The sequence below is a fragment of the Mastigoproctus giganteus genome, chromosome 1 (genome assembly GCF_048544385.1).
Source record: "Mastigoproctus giganteus isolate SK-2022 chromosome 1, ASM4854438v1, whole genome shotgun sequence".
NCBI classification, from domain to species: domain Eukaryota; kingdom Metazoa; phylum Arthropoda; class Arachnida; order Uropygi; family Thelyphonidae; genus Mastigoproctus; species Mastigoproctus giganteus.
Window position 1 is genome coordinate 57,888,885 of NC_143575.1, and position 23,443 is coordinate 57,912,327.

The window sequence follows — 23,443 nt, forward strand, 5'->3', positions numbered from 1 at the left end:
GGGCAACAAGATTGGTGAGGGAATGAAGGGACTCTCTTACCAGGAGAGGTTTAAGTTCTGCAAATTGCAGCAGCTGGAGACTAGGCACCTGCGAAGTGATCTGATTGAGGTGTATAAGGCCTTGAATGGGTTGAGCACGCTGAATTCTGATGGGATTCTTCCACTTGTTCAGATTACGAACCTAATGGGGCATAAATTGAAATTGAGGAAGGGCAGATGTAGAATAGAAGAGAAGTGCTGAAATGTGCCTTTAGCCAGAGGGCGGTTAATTGCTGGAACAAACTTCCATCTGTCGTTGTGGAAGTTGATAGGTTAAATAAATTTCAGGAGGAATTGGACAAATATTTAGAGTGGATTGCTTTTTTTTGTTTTTTTTTTCTGACTGATGCTGTATAAGCTCATACATTTGCTTTCTTGCATCACATGCCGCTACTACTACTACTACTACTACTACTACTTCTACAACTACAACACCATTTGTTCATTTTTCTGAATTTCATTTTCAACGTCATTTCGTGTATTTCTTAATTAATTATGAACAAATGGATAAGCTGTTGTTTATTTTTCCAAACCATATGAATGAAGTTTGTAGAAAGTTCTTTAAAATGAGTAAAAAACGAAATTGTTAGATCATACCCGACCACAAGATCTTTTTGTTTTAAAACGTTTGTGATCATCGAGTTATTAAAGTAGATATTAATCTTAAAAAGTTCAGATATGAAGTAAAAATTAATGGTTAAATTAAAATGACCCAGAAACTCAACAAGATCATGAAAAGTTTTGTTTTGTTGACGCTGAAGCATTTGAGAAAGCAAAAAATTAACATCATTTCCGTGTATTAAAATCTTGTTGTTTTTCACTAGGGATGATTTCGTCGCTTCTGGAAGAAGACAAATTGGCTGAAATAATTGTTTTTAGTTCCCATGAACTGTAAAAAAAAGGAGTGGAAATTGCTGAGGAAACTACCATACTGTCAGGTTTCACTGCTAGATGGTAAGTTGCATAGTGGTATAGTAGTAGTAGTAGTGGTAGTACTAGTGGCATGTGATGGAAGAAAGCAAGTTTATAAGCTTATGCAGCATCAGCCAAAAAAAAAAAAAAAAAAAATCACACCTAGTATTTAGGGTAAGTCGGCCACCGGTAGTTTTCCACATCTGCGTCGTATGTACTCTGTGATGGAATGTAGAACTACTCCAAAAGCTAAGAAACAGTGTAGTGTCTGGTTTATTCAGTATTGTGTTTTGTACTGTTGTTGTCTTTCGCTGCTTGGCGGCAGGGCCTCTAGTGAGACTCTATGTTGCCCGCCACCACTACTTGGAGGTGAGCAAGGCTGCCCATCATTCTCTGGCTGGTCTCCACCAGGGTCGCCTGAGCTTTAAAAAAATAATAATAATACAAGGGAAGAGAACAGGGAAGATAGTACAAGTGGTGAAGTCAGAGAATGCAAAAGGAGGAGGACAGAAGGCATCCTCCAGCGGAAGAAGAGGAGGGAAGGGGATATAGGAATATCCTCTGGTCTTGGAGCCCACTTAAGGCCAGGGAAAGGAAGACAGCTTGCAGAACAAGGGAGGACTGCAAAGGTGGACACGTGCAGTGGGTAGAGTGCGAGTTTGATTGCTTTCAAATCGGTGCCGTCATTCCTACGAGGGGAATGTCTAGTTGGATGTTTATTTAGTTATGATTGTGGCTGGTAAAGAGGGAAGAGCAGGTACCAGGAGAGGCAGAGCTGTTCCAGGAACGACTAGTCTGGATGTCTCATTTATAGGAGCAGACGTGGAGAGACATGACACCAGCGCCTCTTGAAGACTGCCTCTTGATTTTAACAGGTTGCTCTCCGGACTGAGCGTGATTAAATTTAGATCCGGTAATAGGTGATTACGTAGGTCTAGGTAGATGTTACATGAGTGCATTGCATGGTGCCAGTCCTCCAGTTCTCTGCTAAATGGTAGGACTCTAGCCCAGTCCACCTGCATGGCATGGTAACTAACTTCCAGCACCAATAAATATAACCTAACACTACACTATGATACAAACACGCCACTCCACTGATTGGCCTTTATCTGTACGGTAACTACACACATTAAGGCGGAGTTACCATTGGTTGCAAGGTCCCCAAAGACACCAGTAAACAAAATTAAAAAAAAATGTACGTTCAAGGCTCCCGGATTGGCAGTTGTTTTACTGGTCGAAAAAATGTTATAATTCCACCATATGATGTTAAAGATGGTTATGTAGACCCGGAACGGCGTTTATTGCTGTATTTATTCCTAGCCTCAGCAGAAAGGATACAAGAATATTTATTTATTTTAAATGAAAGAATCTCTGGCGGAAATAATTACATTTAAAGGGAAAACAAATAATTGCCGTAAATTAAATGTATTTTTAATTAAAATAACTTTATTTCTTACACTTATTGCATTTATCGTAAGCTTCCGAGGCGTTGTATGCAAGGGCCCACATCTGGTGAGTATGCGCTTGGCACACCCAGGGTCCTGAGCTGGATATCATCATTCTTTCCTCTGTCTCTCGGGGTATTTCGGAATTTTTTTTTTTTTTTTTTTGCTTGTGCAGCATAAACCCCTTCTATAAAGCAATGGTCAGGCCACACCTTGAGCCCTGTATACAAGTCTGGACGCCTCATTTTAAGAAGGATGTAGAGCTGTTGGACCGAGTACAGAGAAGCCTACAAGGTTAGTGAATGAACGAATGGTTGCTCTTACGAAGAAAGGCTTAAGTTTTGCAGATTACAGAGTTTGGAGACTAGGACGAGGTGATCTGATTGAGGTGTATAAAGCCTTGAATGGTTTGAGCATGCTCAATGCTGACGGGATTCTTCCTCTTGCTCAGAATAATCACCTGAGAGGACATAATTCAAATTGAGGAAATACAGTTGTAGGATAGATGTGCGGAAGTGTGTCCTTCTGCATAGCTTCGATTTCTTTAAGTCAGCAGCTGGCAGTTTTGGCCAATTAACTTTCCCTGGTGCAGTTTGTGGATCTTGCATTTTTCTAGACCAAATTCCATCCTGATCTCCTTACTGAATTCCTCGGTGATCCGGAGCAGGTTTTGGAGTTGCTTCTCGGTTGCCGTGTAGAGCTTGATATCATACCTGTGCATCAGGTGGGTGAGGGTGTACAGGTTCTTTCTTCCTTCTTTGAGGTTATATCCATACTTGCTGCCGTTGAGTCTGGTGGATAGTGGGTTATGTGCTAGACAGAACCATAGTGGACTCACAGCACCTCCCTGAAAGATTCCTCTTCTAATGGGGATTGGCCAGGTTGTGATGTTCTCGACCTTAACGGTGGTACTCCATTTCGCCATTGTTGCTCCTAGGAAGTTTGCCACTATCGGATTCACCTTGTGGATCTTCAGGGTCTCTATTAGCCAGCAATGAGGTACGGAGTCGAAGGCCTTGCGGTAATCATTGTAGGCCGTGCATAGGTTGCGGTGCTTCTTGAAGGCTTGCTCCATAACTGCGGCATCTATGGTTAATTTCTCCTTGCATCCTTGTATCCGTTGGTCCTACTTGCAATGGATTTCCTTGTATCCGTTGGTCCTCCACTTGCATCCTTTCTGCTGTTCGGCGATTATGTTCTGACTCTCTAAGTGGTCTGATATCTTTTTAGTTATGCAACTAGTCAGGATCTTGCACATCGTTGTGAGATATGTGATTGGCCTGTATTTCGCCGGGTGTCTTGTCTCTTCATCTTTAGGCTTCAGGTATGTGACTCCTTCAGTGAGAAACTTTGGGACTGTCTTCGAGTGAACTGCTCTGCTAGGTGCTTGTGTGTGCACGTGAGCTTCTTGTACCAGTAGTTGTGGATGTCAAATCCCGGGGTTCGCCAGTTGTGGGTGTTCCTGGTCGGCTGTTTTACTTCTCCTTTTCGAATCTCCCACTCTCTCATCTGTTGTATGTCCTACGCTTTATTCCGTTCTACTTCTATTATCCAGGGTGCTCTGCTGTTATGTCTTACTTCACTGCTCCAGATATTTCCCCAGAATTCTTGGATCGTCGTCTTCTCGGGGGGTCTGTTTCCTGCTTTCTCATTTTCACCCAGTTTCCTGTAGAAGGCTCTTTGGTCCTTATCGAAAATTTGGTTGTTTATTTTCCTCTGGGAGTTCTCTTTGTATCGTTTTAGTCTCTTGCTGAGGACGAGGAGGTTATGCTTCAGTGTGTTCAAGTATTCTCCTATTCTCTGAATTCTGGTCTCATGTTTGAGCCAGTGTTTGCACTGGATGCTGTCTCTCTTGAGGATGCCCTTCACCTTTCCAATCAATTGCTTACTTCTATTACCCTTTTGGTACTGGGTAAACTGACCTATCTTGACTCTTAATTCTTCTATCTCCTGCTGAAGGCTTCTTTCCCAAGCTGGCGGCTCCTTCTGTTTTCGGTTCTTCTGCTGCTGGTCTCTCGTTTCTTTTCCATTAATCCTCCTGGCTGCTATGGCAGCACAGTATACGGCTGTGTGGATAGGCTCCAGCATTGCACCATTGTTGTTAAGGTAATGTGGCATTAATTGCCGATTGAGGTGGTCTGTTACTCTCCATAGGATTTTATTTTGCCTCTGCTTAGGTATCACGTAGGTTCTTGTGGAGTTCATTCCTTTGAATTCTGTTAGGGCCTTCTTCCACTCTTCTTTTATTCTGAATATCATGATTTTGTTTCTTTCCAGTTCAGCTACGCTGGGTTGTATTTCTTCTTGCTGTTCCTCCTCTGGTTTCATGGTATGATGTTCCTCCTCCGGTTACATATTCACCATATACTTTGTGCTTTGTGGCAGATCGCTGACATCCAGCTTGATTTTTTCGAAGATGGCAGGCGCTATTAGGTTCTTCGTTACGATCGTCCTTCTTTGGTCTGCTAATCGCAGTTCGGTGACCTCAATATCCTTGTGTCGTTCCAACCACTTGGTATGTAGTCGCAATCTGTACATTGTCATATCGGTCTCTTGCCTGGTTATTTCGTAGTATGCTCGTATGATGTATGTATTCTTTTCAATGCTCCACTGCATGCTTTGGCGTTTTCTTCCTTCCTGGGTGGTTACTAGCGCAGTTGCGCAGGAAACACTTCCAGTCTTTGGACTGGATGGTCTTGCCCTTATTTTGTGGTAGTCTTACGGGGGATAGCACCACTTGCTCCACTGTCTTGCTCGGTAGACCGTCTCCAACTTTTCGAACCGAGCCCTCTGCCTAAGGCCTGAAAGCTAAGGACTTTTTGCTGCGCCACACTCGATGTAGTATGAATAATATTTATCTGTGGAAATCCCCCCCCCCCCCGCCGTAATTCCTCTCATGACAGAGAACTGTATCAAAGTATAGAAGTTTTTCTTCTCTCTCCGCTTTTTTTCGTTTAAAAAAAAAAAAACACGACCACCTCCAGGACAAACAAATAACAAAAAAAAAAAAAAAAAAACACGACCAACTTCTCGACGAAGAAATCACAAAAAAATCGCGCACAACTATCAGTTAGCACCAGAGGTAACTACAAAAGGCGTGCGTGCTTCTAATGTTGCAACACCTAAATACGATGCGTGTTGCATATCTGTGCCTACTGTAATTGTAAGTCACTGAATGATGATGGATCGCATTTTGTCTACACCAGGGATGGCTAATCTGAGTATTAAGCCCAAACATAATAATAAAGAAATATATCTATCAGCTGCTCTGGCGTATCTATTTAAAAAGTAATTGAAACGGACAAAGCAAATTCATCTCGCTGCCATGTTTTGGCCAAGAACATGTGCTAAGGGTTCGCCATCCCGGGTTAGATGCTGGTTGAGCGTGTCAACAGGAACAAATTGATTAAAGAAGCATTTTAGCATATAGTAATATTAATTCTTCCGTAACAGTATAGTGGTTTCGTCACTCGTTTTAAGAGGTTTGGAGCTTGGAGTAATACTAAATCCTATTCACCCGAGAATCGAATTAAATGAATTTAGACGAAGGGAGCAGTGCTGCACCAAGAAATTTTGTTTGGGGGGAGAGGGAGGCAGGGGCAAGTGCGTACTTTAAGCATTGCTACTTTTTTCAAACATGAGTACGTTACAGTGAACGAGTCTATGGAAGGGAGTGGGGTTTTTCATATGCATATCGGCTCGTGAATGCTTAACCACTTGATCAAATTGAACCATATGAATTCCTTGAGCTGTGATCCATTGGTCAGGAGATGGCAAAACGAGCAACTGATTTTTAATACTCCATCACAGAAAAACATGATACAGTATTTAAAATAAGTACTCAGCAGAATTTGCTAGTTCACAAGTTTATACCATGATTGTACTTAATGAAAAGATTAAAGATGAGTTACAGGTAATATGTTATTCATATTCTATTTTATTTATTCATTGTGTTCTGGCGTTAATTATATCTACACACAGTGCTGATATACATAATGCTAAATGCAAGCACTGTGGTCTAAGTTTAAATAGTTGAAACTATTTAAACTTAGACCAACAGGCCAAACCCAGTCTAAGTTGTAAGAAACTAACTAAAATTAGACCAGCAGGCTAAAGCTCCATTAAGAGACTTCTCATACCATTCTTTTAACAACAACATGCATCCTCAACATCATTTTACAGGTCAATGTTAAAAAAAAGTCATGAGTTAGGATTAAATTTGAAAGGGTCTGCAATTCTGCCCAGACATGCCAGGAGGGATTATATGAAGAGACTGTGCAAGGCTCATGGAGTAGACTTTTTCTCAGCGTGGTCTGTACTTGTTATCAGGAGAGATTGTTTCTACAAGAATGGGACACACAGGGTGCAAGAATATTTGCTGATGCTGTCGAGGCAATGTTAGGTGGGTCGGAAAACTGCTAGCTTGTGGGGTGGATTCACAGACTAAAAAATTATTTGTAGCCACAGGCAGAGGTGAAAGTGATTCTTGCACTGCTTCTATTGGAATGAGCAGCAGTAGCCTGCAAAGCGAGGTACTGGGGATTTCAAGGGCTGCTGGGAGTCATCATGGAACAAGTAAATACATGGGTTGTGTTAGGGTAACTAAGAGTAAGAATAGGTGTATGTATACTTGTATGTACACCAATGCTAGGAGTATAGAAAATAAATTTGATGAATTTGAAGTGCTGGTAAAGACAAAAAACATCAAAAGCAGATCTTGTTGGGATATCAGAGATGTGGTGCCACACGGATATAAGCAGTGCAGAATTGGAATTTGAGGATTAAAATATGCACAGAAAGGATAGACAGGACATGAAGAGAGGAGGGGTTATGCTGTTAGCTAAGAAACAAAATCTAAGGAAGTGCATCCACTTAACATTGGTAGACAATGCAATGTTGAGTCAGTGTAGTGTGATATAAGCACTGAGAAAGGGACAATGACAGTAGGTGTATGTTATAGGCCTAATGAATCTGATGAGTATAATAAGAAGTTGTGCAGAGAAATAGAGTGGGCCAGTAAATCAGAATGTCTTATAATGGGAGATTTTAACTTTGCAGATATTGACTAGAACTTGTGGTTTGGTCACTCGCACACTAGCAAGACTTGTGGATTTATTGGATGACTGTTTTCTGCAGCGGCATGTTCGAGAGGCAACTAGAGGGAGTAATACTCTTGATCTGATTATCAGCAGTGATTCTTCATGCATTAAGAATCTGCAGATAAAGGAATCACTAGGTGGTATTGATCACAGTGTACTGATGTGGGATTTACTTAAAGATGTAACTACCATCAGGGGTAAGGGGAAGGGTTTTTGCTTTCGTAAAGGTGACTACAGTGGTCTGAGACAGTATTTAAATTCTATACAGTGGGATCAACTGATGATGTCACCAATGCTGAATTCTAAAAGGTGAAGCCTTCAGGGATTTAATCTTGGAGGGTACTAGGATTTTAATACCAACTAAGAAATACTGTTCAAGGTTTAGGCCTAAATGGATATCAAATGAATTAATGCGGCTCTGGCAGAGAAGAAAAAATGCATGGGATGCATATAAATTATTAGGCGACACAGAACCCTATGGCAGCTATAAGCTAGTCTGTAAACAAGTCACAAATGAAGGCAGATTACGAGAAATCTTTGGCAAAGGATGCAAAGAAAAACAGCAAGGTGTTATTATTATTATTATTATTAATAATAGCTATATTGTGCAAGGAAGCCAAAAAAAAAAAAAAAATTCCAGAGTTACCCTGAGAGAGAGTCAAAAGTAGAAGAGAATCACCAAGAAAGAGAAGGATGATGATATTCAGCTCAGGACCCTGGGTGTGCCAAGCCCATACTCACCAGATGTGAGCCCCTGGGAGTTCTTTACTTATGTAAACTCTAGAAAGAAAGGGATGAATCAGATTGGTCCACTTAATATAGATGGTTTGACTGTTGATGATCATGCTCAGGTAGCTGATAAACTGAATGAGTATTTTGCATCTACATTCACAAATGAGAAGTTATTCAAGGAGGGGAATGCCAGAAGTTTATCAAACTCTAACAGGGAGCTAAGTGATTTTACAATAACTGAGAGAAAAGTGGAAGAGAAATTGTTGAAGTTAAACATAAGGAAGGCACCTGAGGTGGATGGTATCTATCCAGTTATATTAAAGGGAGCCTCAAAGGAAGTAAGCAAACCCTTAGCCATAATTATGAAAGCTTCCTTGGACTCGGGGGAGGTTCCCATGGACTGGAGATGTGCAAATGTGTCTCCAATTCACAAAGGGCAATCAATGGGTGACATGGGTAATTATAGACCAGTTAGTCTAACTTCTATTCCAGGGAAAATAATGGAGTCACTTTTTAAGGAAGCGATCATCTAGAAAACACTGCAGTTATAGTTCAGACGCAGCATGAGTTTGTTAAGGGAACTCTTGTCTGACAAGTTTGATTGGGTACTGTTATGTGGTCACAAAGGAATTGGATGCAAAGAATAATTTTGATATCATATACTTGGATTTTAGGAAAGCTTTTGATACTGTGGCCCATGGAAGACTACTATACAAATTGGAGCAGTATGGAATTAAGGGCAAGTTGCTACAATGAATAAAAGGATGGTTGAGTGGGAGTGGACACTGCACTTCATGGACTAATGTTATTAGTGGAATCTCCCCGGGTTCGGTGTTATTATTATTATTATTAGCTATATGGTGCAAGGAAGCCTGTGGCTTATGCTGCACCAGCTAAAAAAAATTCCCGAGTTACTCTGAGAGAGAAAGAAAGAAAAGTAGAAAGGAATCACCAAGAAAGAGAAGAATGATGATATCCAGCTCAGACCCTGGGTGTGCCAAGCCCATACTCACCAGATGTGAGCCCCTGGGGTCGTTGTTTTCAGCATTTATCAATGATGTTGATGAAGGTATATCACGGTTAATGTCTAAGTTTGTAGTACAAAGGTTGGCAAGGTTGTTAATGACAGTAATGATAGTATGCTACTGCAACAGGATCTAGCATTAGCAAAGGCACATGATGCAAGAAAGCAAGCTTATATAGCATCAGCCAAAAAAAAAAAAAAAAAACTCTTATTTCACCCATCCACTCGCTTCAAATGTTTGTCAAGTTCTGCTTTGAATCTATTTAAGCTATCAACTTCTACGACAGATGGAAGTTTATTCCAGCAATCAACCACCTGCTGGCTAAAGGCAAACGTCCGCACATCTATCCTACAACCATCTTTCCTCAATTTGAATTTATGCCCTCTCGGGTGATTATTCTAAGCAAGAGGAGGAATCCCATCCGTATTGAGCATGCTCAAACCATTTAAGGCTTTATATACCTGAAATCTGGAAAAGTTGAGCAGTTGGGCTGAGAGGTGGCAACTGAAGTTTAACATTGACAAATGTAAAGTACAGTAACCCCAGAGTAACGTATCAATTGGGTGGTACTACACACAGGGTAGTGGAGAATGAAAAAGACATGGGGGTAATTGTGCAGTGAGATATGAAGTTCTCTGAGCAGTGCAGATGGGCTGCCAGAACAGGTCATGGATTTTTGTCAACAATATATAGGAATTTTCTAGCAGAGACAATGAGTTGATTATTCCTTTGTATAAGGCAATGATCAGGCCACACCTTGAGTACTGCGTACAGATCTGGAGGCCTCATTTTAGGAAAGATGTAGAGCTGCTGGGAAGAGTACAGAGAAGGGCAGTGAGATTAGTGAATGGAACAAAGGGTTGGTGTTACTAAGAAAGGCTTACGTAATGCAAATTGCAGCTTCTGGAGACTAGGCACCTGCGAGGTGATCTAATTGAGGTGTATATGACCTTGAATGGATTGAGTATGCTCAATGTTAATGAGATTCTTCCTCATGCTCAGTTTACTCATCTAAGGGAGCATAAATTCAAATTGAGGTAAGACAATTGTAGAATAGATGTGCGGTAATTCTCCTTTAGCCAGCGGGTTGTTGATAGTTGGAACAAACTTCCATATGTTGTAGTGGAAGGCAGCAAATTAAATAAGTTCAGGTTAGAATTAGACAAACATTTGGAGTGAATGGATGAAATGGGAAGAGTGTTTTTCTTTATTTTTTTGGCTGATGCTATATTAGCTTGCTTGCTTTCTTGCGTCATATGCCCTACTAATGCTAATCCTGTGTGCTATGAGAGATGGCATTTGAGACTGGACTTTCGAACAAACTGCCATATTATTGAACAACTACACAGGGTATTCTCATGATGATATAGATTGGAAGTAGAACCTTCTCTTTGAAATTTCCACAATGTAAATAGGATAGAATTCTCCATGATAACAGACATGACTATTCATGTTTCTGTGCATAACCACACAAAATATACCGAGTTTAACACTACCACAGCCAAATTTCACTGTAAGTGCTGTGCAATCTGCATGGAACCATTTATTTGTGTTTCCATGCCAAGATGATCCACGTGATGCATCAACTGTGTAGTGTGATCTTCATGTTACATGATAGAGGGTATGATTCATAACACTAGTCCTTTCCGCAGTTGTATGTAAAATTTCAGCTTATATATACATATGTACATTTCAGTGCTTTTCAAAATTTTTTTATTGCCTATGCACATGCCAAAAAAATATATTCCACCCTTGTTGTTCCTGATCTTTAAGATGATGGTAAATGCAGTGGTATGCAACTTACCTTGTTCCAGAGAAAAAATATATAAACATAGTAAGAGAGTGGAAAGATGTGCATTACTTGGCAGAAGTTTAACTAATGCTATTTGAAATTGACTAGGTCAGTTATTAGCATTCAGAGAGAAGGAATGAGTGCAGTGCCTACTGATCTCAAAGTATGAAGCATATAAAGAAATAAATGTCATAAATTTTTATGTATTAATCAATAATTGTATTGTAATCAATCATATCAGTATACACAGTGAAAGGCAATCGGAATGAAAACATTACTAATAATGATTTAAAAATTTGGCAGTACCCTTTGGAACATAAAGCAATGCTCCAGGTTTGACCTCAGGGGCTCACATCTGGTGAGTATGGGCTTGGCAAACCCAGGGTCCTGAGCTGGACATCATCATTCTTCTCTTTCTTGGTGATTCCTTTCTACTTCTCTCTCTCCCTCTCTCTAAGGGTAACTCGGGAAATTTTTTTTTGGCTGGTGCAGCATAAACCTCAGACTTCCTTGTGCCATATGGCTAATAATAATAATGTTGCAGCATCCACTTTGGAAAGCTCTGATGTGCACACACAGGGTGTTTCTGAAGTATATGCAAATACTTCTGAGGTGTATTATAGGCTTCAAAATAAATTGCATATAAACATGTCTGATTCTGAATGGTTACAGAACTGGCTATTTGAATAAATAAAAAAAAAAAAGGTTTTAGAACGTAAAAAGAGTAAAATAAAAAAATAACAATAAGCAGACACATACCTAGTAAAATGTTTATTCATACTAGGTATGTAACTACTTATTTCTTTTTTATTAATTTTGTTCTGTACATTCAAAACAACATAGCCATTTTTTAAAATTCAAACAGCCTTAGCTCTATAACCTTCAGAATTAGATACATGTGTAGTGAGTTTTTCCCTTATGGACCCTAGAATATGTCCAGCATTTTTTGCTCATACTTTTGAAATATTCTGTGTGTACATATGTATGTATATATTATATTAAAGCAATTACTTTTAACCTGTCAGCAGGCATGAGAAGGATTCTTCTTCCTCTAATCGTATAGAGTCACTTGGGACCCTCCCCCCCCCCACATGCCTACATTTGAAAAATCAGCAAATAATAATTCAAAATTGTTCAGTTTTTTTAGTCATTTCTGAACAAAACTGTGAGAAATCCATTTTTTATGTTAAAAACATATTTTAAGTTAATTTTTGAAATTAAAACTCTCTTTAGATCTGTCAGCAAGAAAAATGCAAATTTAAAAACTGAACACTCCAACAGTTGCTTGCAGTTGGACGCCATCTTGTCAGTAACAGGAGCACCTGCTGCAAGAAACATGAAGTGCACGCATCAACAGTTTGATTCCTGATGATGCTTCAATGTCATGAAGCCAGAGAGTATTACCAATTAAAGGAAAGCATATAGCAGTAAAGCCAGCTTGCTCTCTATAGCTGTCAGTGATAGCCATTCAACATGTACATATAATTAGGTTTAACTTAATTCACGAATTTTTCCTAATTGTGTGATAATTAACAGATTTCTGAAATTTTCAGTGGAGAAATCAAATTAAACATTTTCAAAAACAGCTCTTGGGAGTTCCAGCTGTGTGGATGGCATAAATAAAGAGTACAAATTGTTTAGGGTGTCATCGACCTTGTGCACTTGACTTGGGGTTAATGCAAAAATGATACTAATGTATTCACTTAAATTTAGTAATTAAGCATTAATGCAGTGTTTCTCAACCTATGTGCCGCAGCACAATAGTGTGCCACGAGTATGCTTCAGGTGTGCCGCAGAAAATGCAAATGAAAAAAAAAAATTAATAAATCCAAGTTTTATAATAAAAATTAATTCAAATAAAAATTTGTTTATTTACGCTGCACCGATCCCAGCCCCTTCCAGCAGTCAATGTGACGTCAGATTTTGATTCCTAGTACTAGATCTGTTCACCTTTAATCCTTTATTCACCTTTTGATTCCTAGAAGTAGATCTGTTCACCTTTATTCGGCCATTCTTATCATTTGAGGTCTCCCCCAGGCACCCTGCAGTTGTATAAGTGCAACTTGTAAGCAGCATAATAAGAAATTTCCTTTGTGTTTTTAAAGTACTTTTATATCTCTAAAACATCATATTCAGTTAATTCATATAGAACAGGTATTTTAAATTAACTGTAATAGTACATTCTAGAAGTAATTTTAATTTCTTTAGAAATTATTATTTTTAATAATAGTGAAATAGATAATAGTGAAATAGATAAATTTTTAGTGAAAGGAAATCAGAGGAGGCAAATTGATATTGACGAGCTTGGAGAAAATGACAAAAACGAGCAACCATCAACATCAAAAAAGAAGAAAACATATCATAAATATGATGATGGTTATTTGGGGATGGGATTTTCTGATCCTGAAATTGCGACGAACTTCTTCTTTGAGCATATCCTAAATAGTTACGAAAAATGCGAGTCATACATCAGGATCCCAGGAAATAAAAAGACCACTAGGCCAAGACTGAAATTATGCCCATTTATGTCAAACTAAATTTGTAACATGCTAAAGAAAAGGGACAAACTTGCAAGAATTGCTAGAGAAGCAGGAAAGGAGGTGGATAAAAACAAATACACAACGTACAGAAACAAGGTCACCGACAGTATTAGGTCGGAGAAAAGGAAATATTATAGTTCCCAACTTAAAGGCGTCATTACAAGCAAGGAAAGTCTTGGATAAGCTACTACCTGGAAGAAAAACGAAATCACAGAGCTACATTGGAGATGTAGTTGAGAACGAGGTGCTCATTTTGGATGACCAGGAAAAAGCCGCAGCCTTCCGTAATCACTTTATCTCAAGTGTGAATAACCTTTTTAAAGACGAAGTTGACTCTAGAGATAATGCAACGAGAGAATCTGTCAAGCACTCAATGAGGAGCTCTTTTTTCCTCGTTCCACTCTCAGTTCAAGAGATTTTAGAAGCAGGACATCAATTAAAAGAAAAGGGAGCCCCTGGCTTTGATGAACTATCTCCTGCTCTGCTGAAAAAGGTCCTTAACTCAATTCTAACACCACTGAAGTATATTTACAATCTTTCCTTTCAAGCTGGTAAATTCCCGTCTCAATTCAAAAAAGCAGTCATTGTTCCTGTTCCTAAGGGGAAAAATTGTAACTCTATCAACAGTTTTCATCCAATAGCTCTACTCTCATGCAAAATTATTTGAAAAAGTTCTTCACGGCAGACTCATGGGCTTCCTGGAAGTCAATCAGCTTATCCATCAACAACAGTACGCTTATCGTTCAAAAAGATCCACTGCCCTGGCAATTGTTGACTTCTGCTCTAGGATCACGGACTGTCTTGAAAAGGGTCACTATGCAATAGCACTGTTTCTAGACCTATCAAAAGCTTTTGATTGGATAAATCATAATATCCTATAAATCATAATATCAACAAGCTCAACAATCTTGGCTTGAGAGGAAAAATTAACCTTCTCCTTGAAGACTACCTTACTAGATAGGCCATTTGTCATTAAAACAAACCAGTCTTTTTCAGACATTTCTTATTTCTCCAGGGGAGTACCTCAAGGCTCACTTCTCGGACCTATCCTATTTGTTCTTTACATTAATGAATTTCTCTCTCATCTTCCATCTTCCCACCTAGTAGCATATGCCGATGACATTTCCATTCTAATCACTGATGAAGACCCTAACCAACTTCAATGCAAGATCTCTGCCCTGCTGTCTGAAATGCATAGTTGGCTACAAAAGAATCAGCTTATACTAAACCCAGAAAAATCCAAATATATGGTGTTTAGGACGAAAAATAAACCATTAAATATTGATTTCGAAATAACATACAAAGGAAAACAACTCGAAAGGGTGAATGATACCAAGTTTCTAGGAATCTGGCTAGATAACAAGCTGAGTTGGGATAAACAAATGATCACCTTACGAAAGAAGACTTCGTCACTAGCAGGAATACTCGCCCGAGCCTCTGCCTGGGTACCTCCTTCCCTTCTCAGACTAGTATTCCTTTCCTTAATACAGCCTCACTTCACATATGGAATCATCTCATGGGGTATGACCAGTCAAGATAACCTTACGAGAATCAATTCAATTGTCAATCGATGTGTTCGTTCAATTTTGGGCCTTCCCTGGAATGCATCGGTGACTTCAAGATATAAGGAAGCGAGACTCTTAAGCATCTACCAACCGATACAAAAAGCTGAGGCGGTCTTTGTCTACAATGCTTTGAAAACACCAAACTTTCCTCCTCTCTTCAGATCCTTTTTTATAACAATAGAAGAAGAAGGAATAACATATAATTTAAGAAATGAAGCGAACCTGAAGGTTCCACTTTTTAGAAAAGCCATAGGTCAGAAAAATATAAAATACAGAGGCGCAAAAACACCTGGAATAATTTTCCTGAAAACATCAAAAATGCCATTTCACTAAACAGGTTCAAGAAGCTCCTAACTGAACACATCACCAGGGATGTCTGATCTAAATCACCTTCCACTCAACTCCTGAACTTTCCACAATGCATACCAGTTTGGAAATTATGTAAACAAGTTGAAGGAATAGCTGTAAAAAAGCTTGTAACACTCTACGCAATTATTTCATAATTTTTTCTTTCATACTTGTTATTGTAAAAGTACTCACAATGTAATTATAAGTACTGTTGTTAACCACGCGATATGTGTGGTTGGTTTACGAAGTCTCTGTAATGGAATGTAGAAATATGTCCGATTCATGATGTATCTGGTTTTATTGTTATCTTTTTCAAAGGGAATACCCCCTAAAAAGCCTCTGGCTTATGTGTTATCTCCCAACAATTGTAACACAAAATAGGGATAAATAAATTATCAAATATGCTGGTACCGAAGATTGTCCTCAACCTTTGTGTGGCATGTGGTTTAAAATTGTCGAATGAATCAATGGTGCCCAGTAAATTGCAGCATCATTTTTCTGTGAAACACGAGAATTTATCGTCCAAAATTGTGGTGTATTTTAAAAGACTGCTGGCCTCTACTAGAAAACAAGGTACAGAAGTTTATAATATGGCTGAAATATCTGATATAGTGCAAGAAGCCAGCTATTTAGTAGCCAAACTGGTGGCAAAAAAAAAAAAAAAAATCTTACCTGATTGCAGAAAGTCTGATTTTACCAGCATGTCAGGTAATTGTGAAAAGTATTTTGGGAGAGGAAGCTGAAAAAAGAATAATGACTCTACCACTTTCAAACAGCACAATTAGCAGGCATATAAAAGAAATGTCTGTGATATTGAAGAACAAGCTGTTTGAAATATTAATACTTTTGGGCAACTGTTTGCATTTCAAGTAGATAATTCTACACATATTAGCAGGAAAGCCCAATTAATAGCAATTGTCAGGATTATCGAAAAAAGGACACAATTATTATAATTATTATTATTACTATGTTTTTGTTGTTGTTGTGATGAATTCAATGAAAGCACAGCCAGCCAAGATATTTTCAAAATAATGAATAATTATTTACAAAAGTGTGGTATATCATGGAAGTTGTGTGTTGGCATTTGTATCAACAGTGCTCCCGCGATGACAGGAGCACTAAAAGGATTTGTAAACTTAGTAAAACGACACAATTCAAATATTATTACAACACTGTTTTAGACACAGAAGTTCTAGTAGCGGAGACAGTCGTACCCGATTTAAAACTTGTACTTGATCAAGCGGTTAAAATGGTCAATTATATCAAAACTAGGCCACAAAAAATATGTATTTTTGGAAAATTGTGAGGAAGAGTCTGATTGTTTTTCTTTAATGATACGTACTGAGGTTCGATGGCTATCAAAAGAAAATGTACTTATGCGTATGGACGAGTTGCATGAGGAAATGCTCATATTTTTTCACTGGAGCAATCAAAATTTTGTGATTATTTAAGTGATGAAATTTGGTGCCGTAAATTAGCTTTTCTAGCAGATTTATTTGTGCAGCTTGAATTAAATATCAGTATGCAAGGCCCATAGGAAAATTTACTCACTTCTACCAAAAAGTTGTTCGCCTTTAAAGAAAAGTTCAGTACAGTATATGTAAATTAAAAAAAATTTATGTTTCCCTTGACTGCCAAAACGAATTATACTAAAATAATTAAAGTAATAAGCGAAACATTAGAGCTGTTAAAGACAAAAATTGAGCATTACTTTCCATCCATTGATACCAAAAACTATTTGTGGGTAAAAGACCCATTTGCAACAAGAAACCTTCCAATGTTAGAACTTAATCTGCAAGAGGAAGAAGAATTGGTTGAGATCCGTAGTGACCAGTCACTGAAAATTCACTTTAATAGTACTGATGTTAGCAAATTTTGAGTATTAGCAAATTAAAATATTGGCAAAATTCAAAATGAATATCTGTGAATTTCACAAAAGGCAATTACAATTTTATTTCCATTTTCCACTTCCTACTGTGAAACAGGGTTTTCTGCTTTAAATGAGATTAAATAGAGAGAGAGAGAGAGAGAGAGAGACTAAAGTCGTGAAGAAGGGCTGAGAGTAACCCTATCTACAATAAATCCTCGTATTAAAAAATTGTGCTTCCATCAACCTTCTCACTGATTAAAATATTATAATTGTATATTTGTTTGTTTTTATATGTAAATATGTTAATTTTTTACATATTTTCTTCTAAAGTTCATGTATGTTCTTTTAAATAATTTCTTTTCTTTTAAATTTCATGCAGTTTTACTCATTCAGTAAAGAACATTGAGAGCATTTAAAATAAATAAGTGTATTATTAAATATACCCCACAGAAATAACTTAGTTTGTGAATATATGTATATATATACAGGGTGCCTCAAAAATGTTGGTACAAACGTTTAGGGGAGGTAGGTAACATCTAAAGGAATGTGAAACGCATAGGAACCGATAACAGGAAACATCACCGTAAGTCGGTACACGGCGCTGTTCATGAGTTCACGAGAGGGAAAATTTCTGGTTTACTCATTTAAGCAGTAGTGGCTGCACGAAGAGCATGCATCGATATAAGAACTATGAGCTGGCAGACATGCATCTAGTGTATGGATTAGCAGAGGGCCCAAATGGTGTGCGCCCCCATGCGGCACAACATCGCTTCGCAATAAATGTGTGGGCAGGTATAGTCGGCCCATACCTGTTACCATCCCGCATGAACTCCGCTAAATATCGGATTTTTCTTGAACAAGTTCTACAGGGTTACTTGACGATGTTGCAGCAAATGTGAGACGCAACATTTGGTTTCAACATGACAGGGCGCCCGCCCATTAGGGAAGGTGTGTTTGTGGCCATTTGAACAGGCGTTTTGAGCATTGATGGATTGGCTGTGGTGGACCCGTTGCCTGGCCCCACACTCACCTGATTTATCGAGCCTTGATTTCTTTCTGTGGGGGCCCTCAAATCTATCGTGTATGAATTGCCTGTGGAGACGGAAATGGATCTCATGGCGAGATTCGTCTGCGCTGCTGCTACTGTCAAAGAAACTCCAGGTGTGTTTGACCGTGTCCGCCAATCCATGCTGCGTTGGTGTCATCGCATCTCATGGTGGAACCTTCGAGCATCTGTTGTAACATCATGAAATGCATCCATCGCGAACTCCATTGTTAATATTGTCAAATAAATGTTTGCCACTAATTACTATCTTGTGTCATTTCTGCTTCTTGTGCCTCTGCTATTACTTTCCCGTGATGTTTCCGGTTATGGGTTCCTATGCGATTCACATTCCTTTAGATGTTACCTACCTCCTCTAACCGTTTGTACCAATATTTTTGAGACACCCTGTATTGAGCTGTATATGACTATCATCTAGCTTTGTCCTTTTTTTTTTTTTTTTTTTTTTGTCATGAACAGTTTATGTCCCTATGCAACAGTATTCACCAATTTCATAATATGTTAATTAAATAGTTTTCTTTAATTGTCATAATTTTCTTTTGTTTTTCAGCCATTTCACTGAGGATTCACACAATTAAATATGCTGCTGTATGTATAGAAAAGAAACAAGTTCATTTATTGAAACTATTCAAAGTCAAATCTGTCCTTAAGACTTCAGCATTCTAGTGTAGTATACAGTGTCTGTAACAGTGCTGAAAACTTCGCAATTTACGCAAAACAAAAGTATCATGTAAGTGTAAGTTGATTCTCCTAACATTGATTTTTATTCATGAATGCTAAATAAAATTCATAAGGTCAATTACAGACTTATCATGATTATAATTTTAGTGACAGCTGTACCTTCTATTTTGTTGAAGCAACCATAAAACATGTCTTCTATGACATTATAGTGGTTTTGCTTGCTCATTTGGAGAGGTATGGACTGAAGAGTGAAGGAATTCATAAAGCCTTCTTCAACTGGGATTATGGTTAGGGGTCAAGCTCTAAGCTCAAATTTTCCTGGTTTATCAGCCCACACAACATGTAAATAAACCCATGAATATATACTTCTTTCGACAATACATGACAAAGTTATATGAACTATTATTATTATACTATCGGACACTAGGTATTCCTGTGTCTAGGACAAAATAAAAATTTTGTGCCTCCTAGTTCTCTATAAATAAACATTATAAATTTTTTTTCTTCCTTTACACATTATGCTTGCAGGTTACATCCATTCAGATTTCCATCTTGACTATATCCACCATAATTTGGGTCTTCCTAGGCCAATTTTGTCTTTTGGTATCCAATCCCTTATTTTTTTTTTTTTTATTAATCTTGTGTTTTCCATTTGGTTTGGTTGATAGTGTGTCTCATTTTAGGCTTCTATTTTTTATCCAATTGTTTATTGGTTCAATCTCACGTTCATCTCTTATCATAGAACGAACTTTGTACTATCTTACGTAGTACCTTTATTTCTGTGGTTTTATTTATCTGATTAGCTTTTTGTGTTTCAGCTCTGCTTTCACATCCTTCTGTCAAAATAGGCTTTATAAATATATGTATATATATATATGTCCTTGTTTTTGTTTCTTTTCTTATTGTTCCATATAGTACTATACTGCTTCTATTGGAATATGCAGCAGCCTAGAAAGCAAGATGACCAAAATTTCAAGCCCTACCCTGGGTCATCATGGAACAAGTAAATATGTGGGCTGTGGTAGGGTAACTAAGAGTAAGGACAAGTGCATACGAGGGGGGTATCAAAAAGTTCAAACCCTTAGCTAGAAATAATAGCCATAGAAAGGTGAAACTTCACAGGAACTTTAATCCTTTGCTATGTACTCTCCATGTATAGTAACACATTTCTCCCATCTATGGATCAGTTGTTTAATGCCTTGATCATAGTAGTCCACATTTTTTGCTCGAAACCACGATTCCACTTCATTGATGACTTCCTGAGACGAATCAAAGCGGCGTCCATGCAATGGTTTCTTCATTTCTCAAAACAAGAAGTCTGAAAGTGCTAGGTCAGGAGAATGGGGTGGGTGCTGCAGTAGTTCGAAGCTGCACTGGACAACAAAGTTGGTGGTGGCAACAACCGTGTGAGCCGATGCATTGTCTGACAGAAGATGGACACCTTTGGTTAAAATTCCATGTCTTTTCACCTTCAAAGCATCAGTAACTTTTTCAAAAGATTTCTGTAGTATTCTCCAGTAAGTGTGGAAACACAAGGTAGGTAATCTGTCAGGATAACCCCTTTTCAGTCCCAAAACATATAAGATCGAACATCACCTTCTTCGCAGATGGAGTGGTCTTTGCCTTTTTGGGAGGTGAGGAGGACGTGTGCTTCCACTGCATTGACATGTCTATAATCTCCGGGTCATACTGGTACACCCATCATTTGTCACCAACTGATCAGAAAAGTTCTCGACATCCACATTACACAAATCCAACAGTTGGCGAGAACATTGCATTCGACATTGCTTCTGCAAAGGTGGGCGCCTCGGTAGCCAGTTGCAGCAGTGCATAGCACACGCTTCTAGATTAGACCGGGGTTTGAGCCCGTGACTACCAAATACGGAGGATGCGGAAAGGTCAGGGAATGACCGCAGCATATTCCCGGAGCAATATGGCCTTAGTTGCTAATGCTTCTAAATAACAAACAAGCTTCTGCAAAGGTATCAGCAATCTTGGAACCCATCATGCGGAGACCTTAGACATGTAGTAGTAGTAGCAGTGGCATTTGATGCAAGAAAGCAAGTGTATGAGCTTATGCAGCATCAGCCAAAAAAAAAAAAAAAAAAATCACACCATTCCCTCCAAATGCCTGTCCAGTTCCTCCTTAAATTTATTCAACCTATCAACTTCCACAACGACAGATGGAAGTTTGTTCCAGCAATTAACCACCCGCTGGCTAAAGGCAAATTTCTGCACATCTAATCTACATCTGTCTTTTCTTAATTTGAATTTATGCCCCCTTAGGTTCGTAATCTGAACAAGTGGAAGGATCCCATCAGCACTGAGCATGCTCAACCCATTCAAGGCCTTATATACCTCAATAAGATCACCGCGCAGGTGCCTAGTCTCCAGCCACTGCAATTTGCAGAACTTAAGCCTCTCTTGGTAAGAGGATCCCTTCATTCCCCTCACCAATCTTGTTGCCCTTCTCTGTACACGCTCAAGTAAATCTACATCCTTCCTAAAATGAGGCCTCCAGACCTGTACGCAGTACTCAAGGCGTGGCCTGACCATTGCCTTCTACAGAGGGATAATCACTTCCTTTTCCCTGCTAGCAAAATTCCTATATATCATTCACAAAACCCCATGACCTGCCCTGGCAGCCTGTCTGCATTGCTCAGAAAACTTCATATCTCACTGCACAATTACTCCCAGGTCTTTTTCATTTTCTACCACCTTAAGTTGGTACGTTTCTCTGGGGTTACTTCTACCCATATGCAGTACTTTGCATTTGTCAAGGTTAAACTTCAGTTGCCACTTGGCACCTCCGTAGCCAGGTGGGAAGGAGCAGCAGTGCGTAGCACAAGCTTCCTAATTAGACCGGGGTTCGAGCCCGTCACTACCAAATACGGAAGATGCGGAAAGGTCAGGGAATGACCACCGCATATCCCGGAGCAATATGGCCTTAGTTGCTAATGCTCCTAAAAACCAAATAACAAACAAACAGTTGCCACTTCTTAGCCCATCTGCCCAAATTATCTAGATCCTGTTGCAGTAGCACACTGCCATTACTGTCATTAACAACCCTGCCAACCTTTGTATCATCTGCAGACTTCGACATTAAGCCTGATATACCTTCATCAATATCATTGATAAATATGCAAAACAACAGTGGACCTAACATCGAACCCTGTGGGACTCCACTAATAACATTAGTCCAAGAAGAGCAGCACCCATTGATTACCACCCTGTGTCTTCTCCCACTTAACCATCCTTTTATCCATTGTAGCAACTTACCCTTAATACCATTCTGCTCCAATTTATACAATAGTCTTCCATGCGCAACAGTGTCAAAAGCTTTCCTGAAATCCAAATATATGATATCAAAATTATTTTTTGCATCCAGTTCCTTTGTAACCACATCATAATATCCTATCAAATTTGTCAGACAAGACTTTCCCTTAACAAACCCATGCTGTGTCTGAATTATTGCTGCAGTCTTGTCTAGATGATCTTGCAACAGGGTCCACCATGTTCAGATGATCATGTAAAATTCTATGGGCAGACCCATAACTAATTCCCATTGCATTTGTGATGAAATGAATTGTCACACATCTGTCATTCAGCACCAGCTGCTTAACCTTTGCAACCATCTCACTGTCTGTGGATGTTGATGGGCTTCCTTCTCTTGGCTTGTCAAAGACACTTGTATGACCGCACTTTAACTCCGGTTTCCACTTTTTTACAGTGTCATAGGATGGACAATTCTGCCCATACACAGATTTCATTTCTTCTTCAATTTCCTGAGCTTTCTTGCCCTGGAAATGCAGGAACTTGATCACTTCTCGATACTTCATTTTGTCAACCATAGCGTGCTTCCTCAGATTCCAGGCTCCACTTCTGGTGTACGATCACCTACAGTAATGAAATTTCACATTAGTTATTGAATATGTAGACAACTTATATTAAAAATGGCATCTTCCTACTGATGTTTTATCTAGGTGTCAGGGTACAAACTTTTTGATACCCCTTCATATATATTTTCAGATATACTAATGCCAAGAACATTATAAATAAATTTGATGAATATGAAGTACTGATTAAGTCATCAATTAAGCCATCAAATGCAGACATTGTGGGGGATATTGGAGACATGGTGTAACTCAGACTTAAGGGATGTAAATTTGAATATGGGTAGTACAGAAAGAACATAGTGTATTCTTGTCAAGCAGCAGTGGGGGAGGTCTCTCCCAACTTTGCATTTGTAAACATTGTGATGTAATACAAACTGTAAAGGCCAGAGAGAGTGTTTATTGTGTAGTCTGCATCACATAATGTTGGGTTATGTTG

At 38.8% G+C, this 23,443-nt stretch overlaps 1 long non-coding RNA gene across 1 annotated transcript in view; it reads left to right on the forward strand.

Moving 5' to 3' along the window:
* The first annotated feature begins 5,504 nt into the window (after positions 1–5,504).
* LOC150090816 (uncharacterized) overlaps positions 5,505–23,443 on the forward strand; it is a 123,225-nt gene continuing 105,286 nt past the window's right edge. The window contains exons 1-3 of the long non-coding RNA XR_016546916.1: positions 5,505–6,309; positions 12,278–12,497; positions 18,981–19,160. This is a non-coding gene — a long non-coding RNA (uncharacterized LOC150090816). The remainder of the gene's footprint in view (positions 6,310–12,277; positions 12,498–18,980; positions 19,161–23,443) is intronic.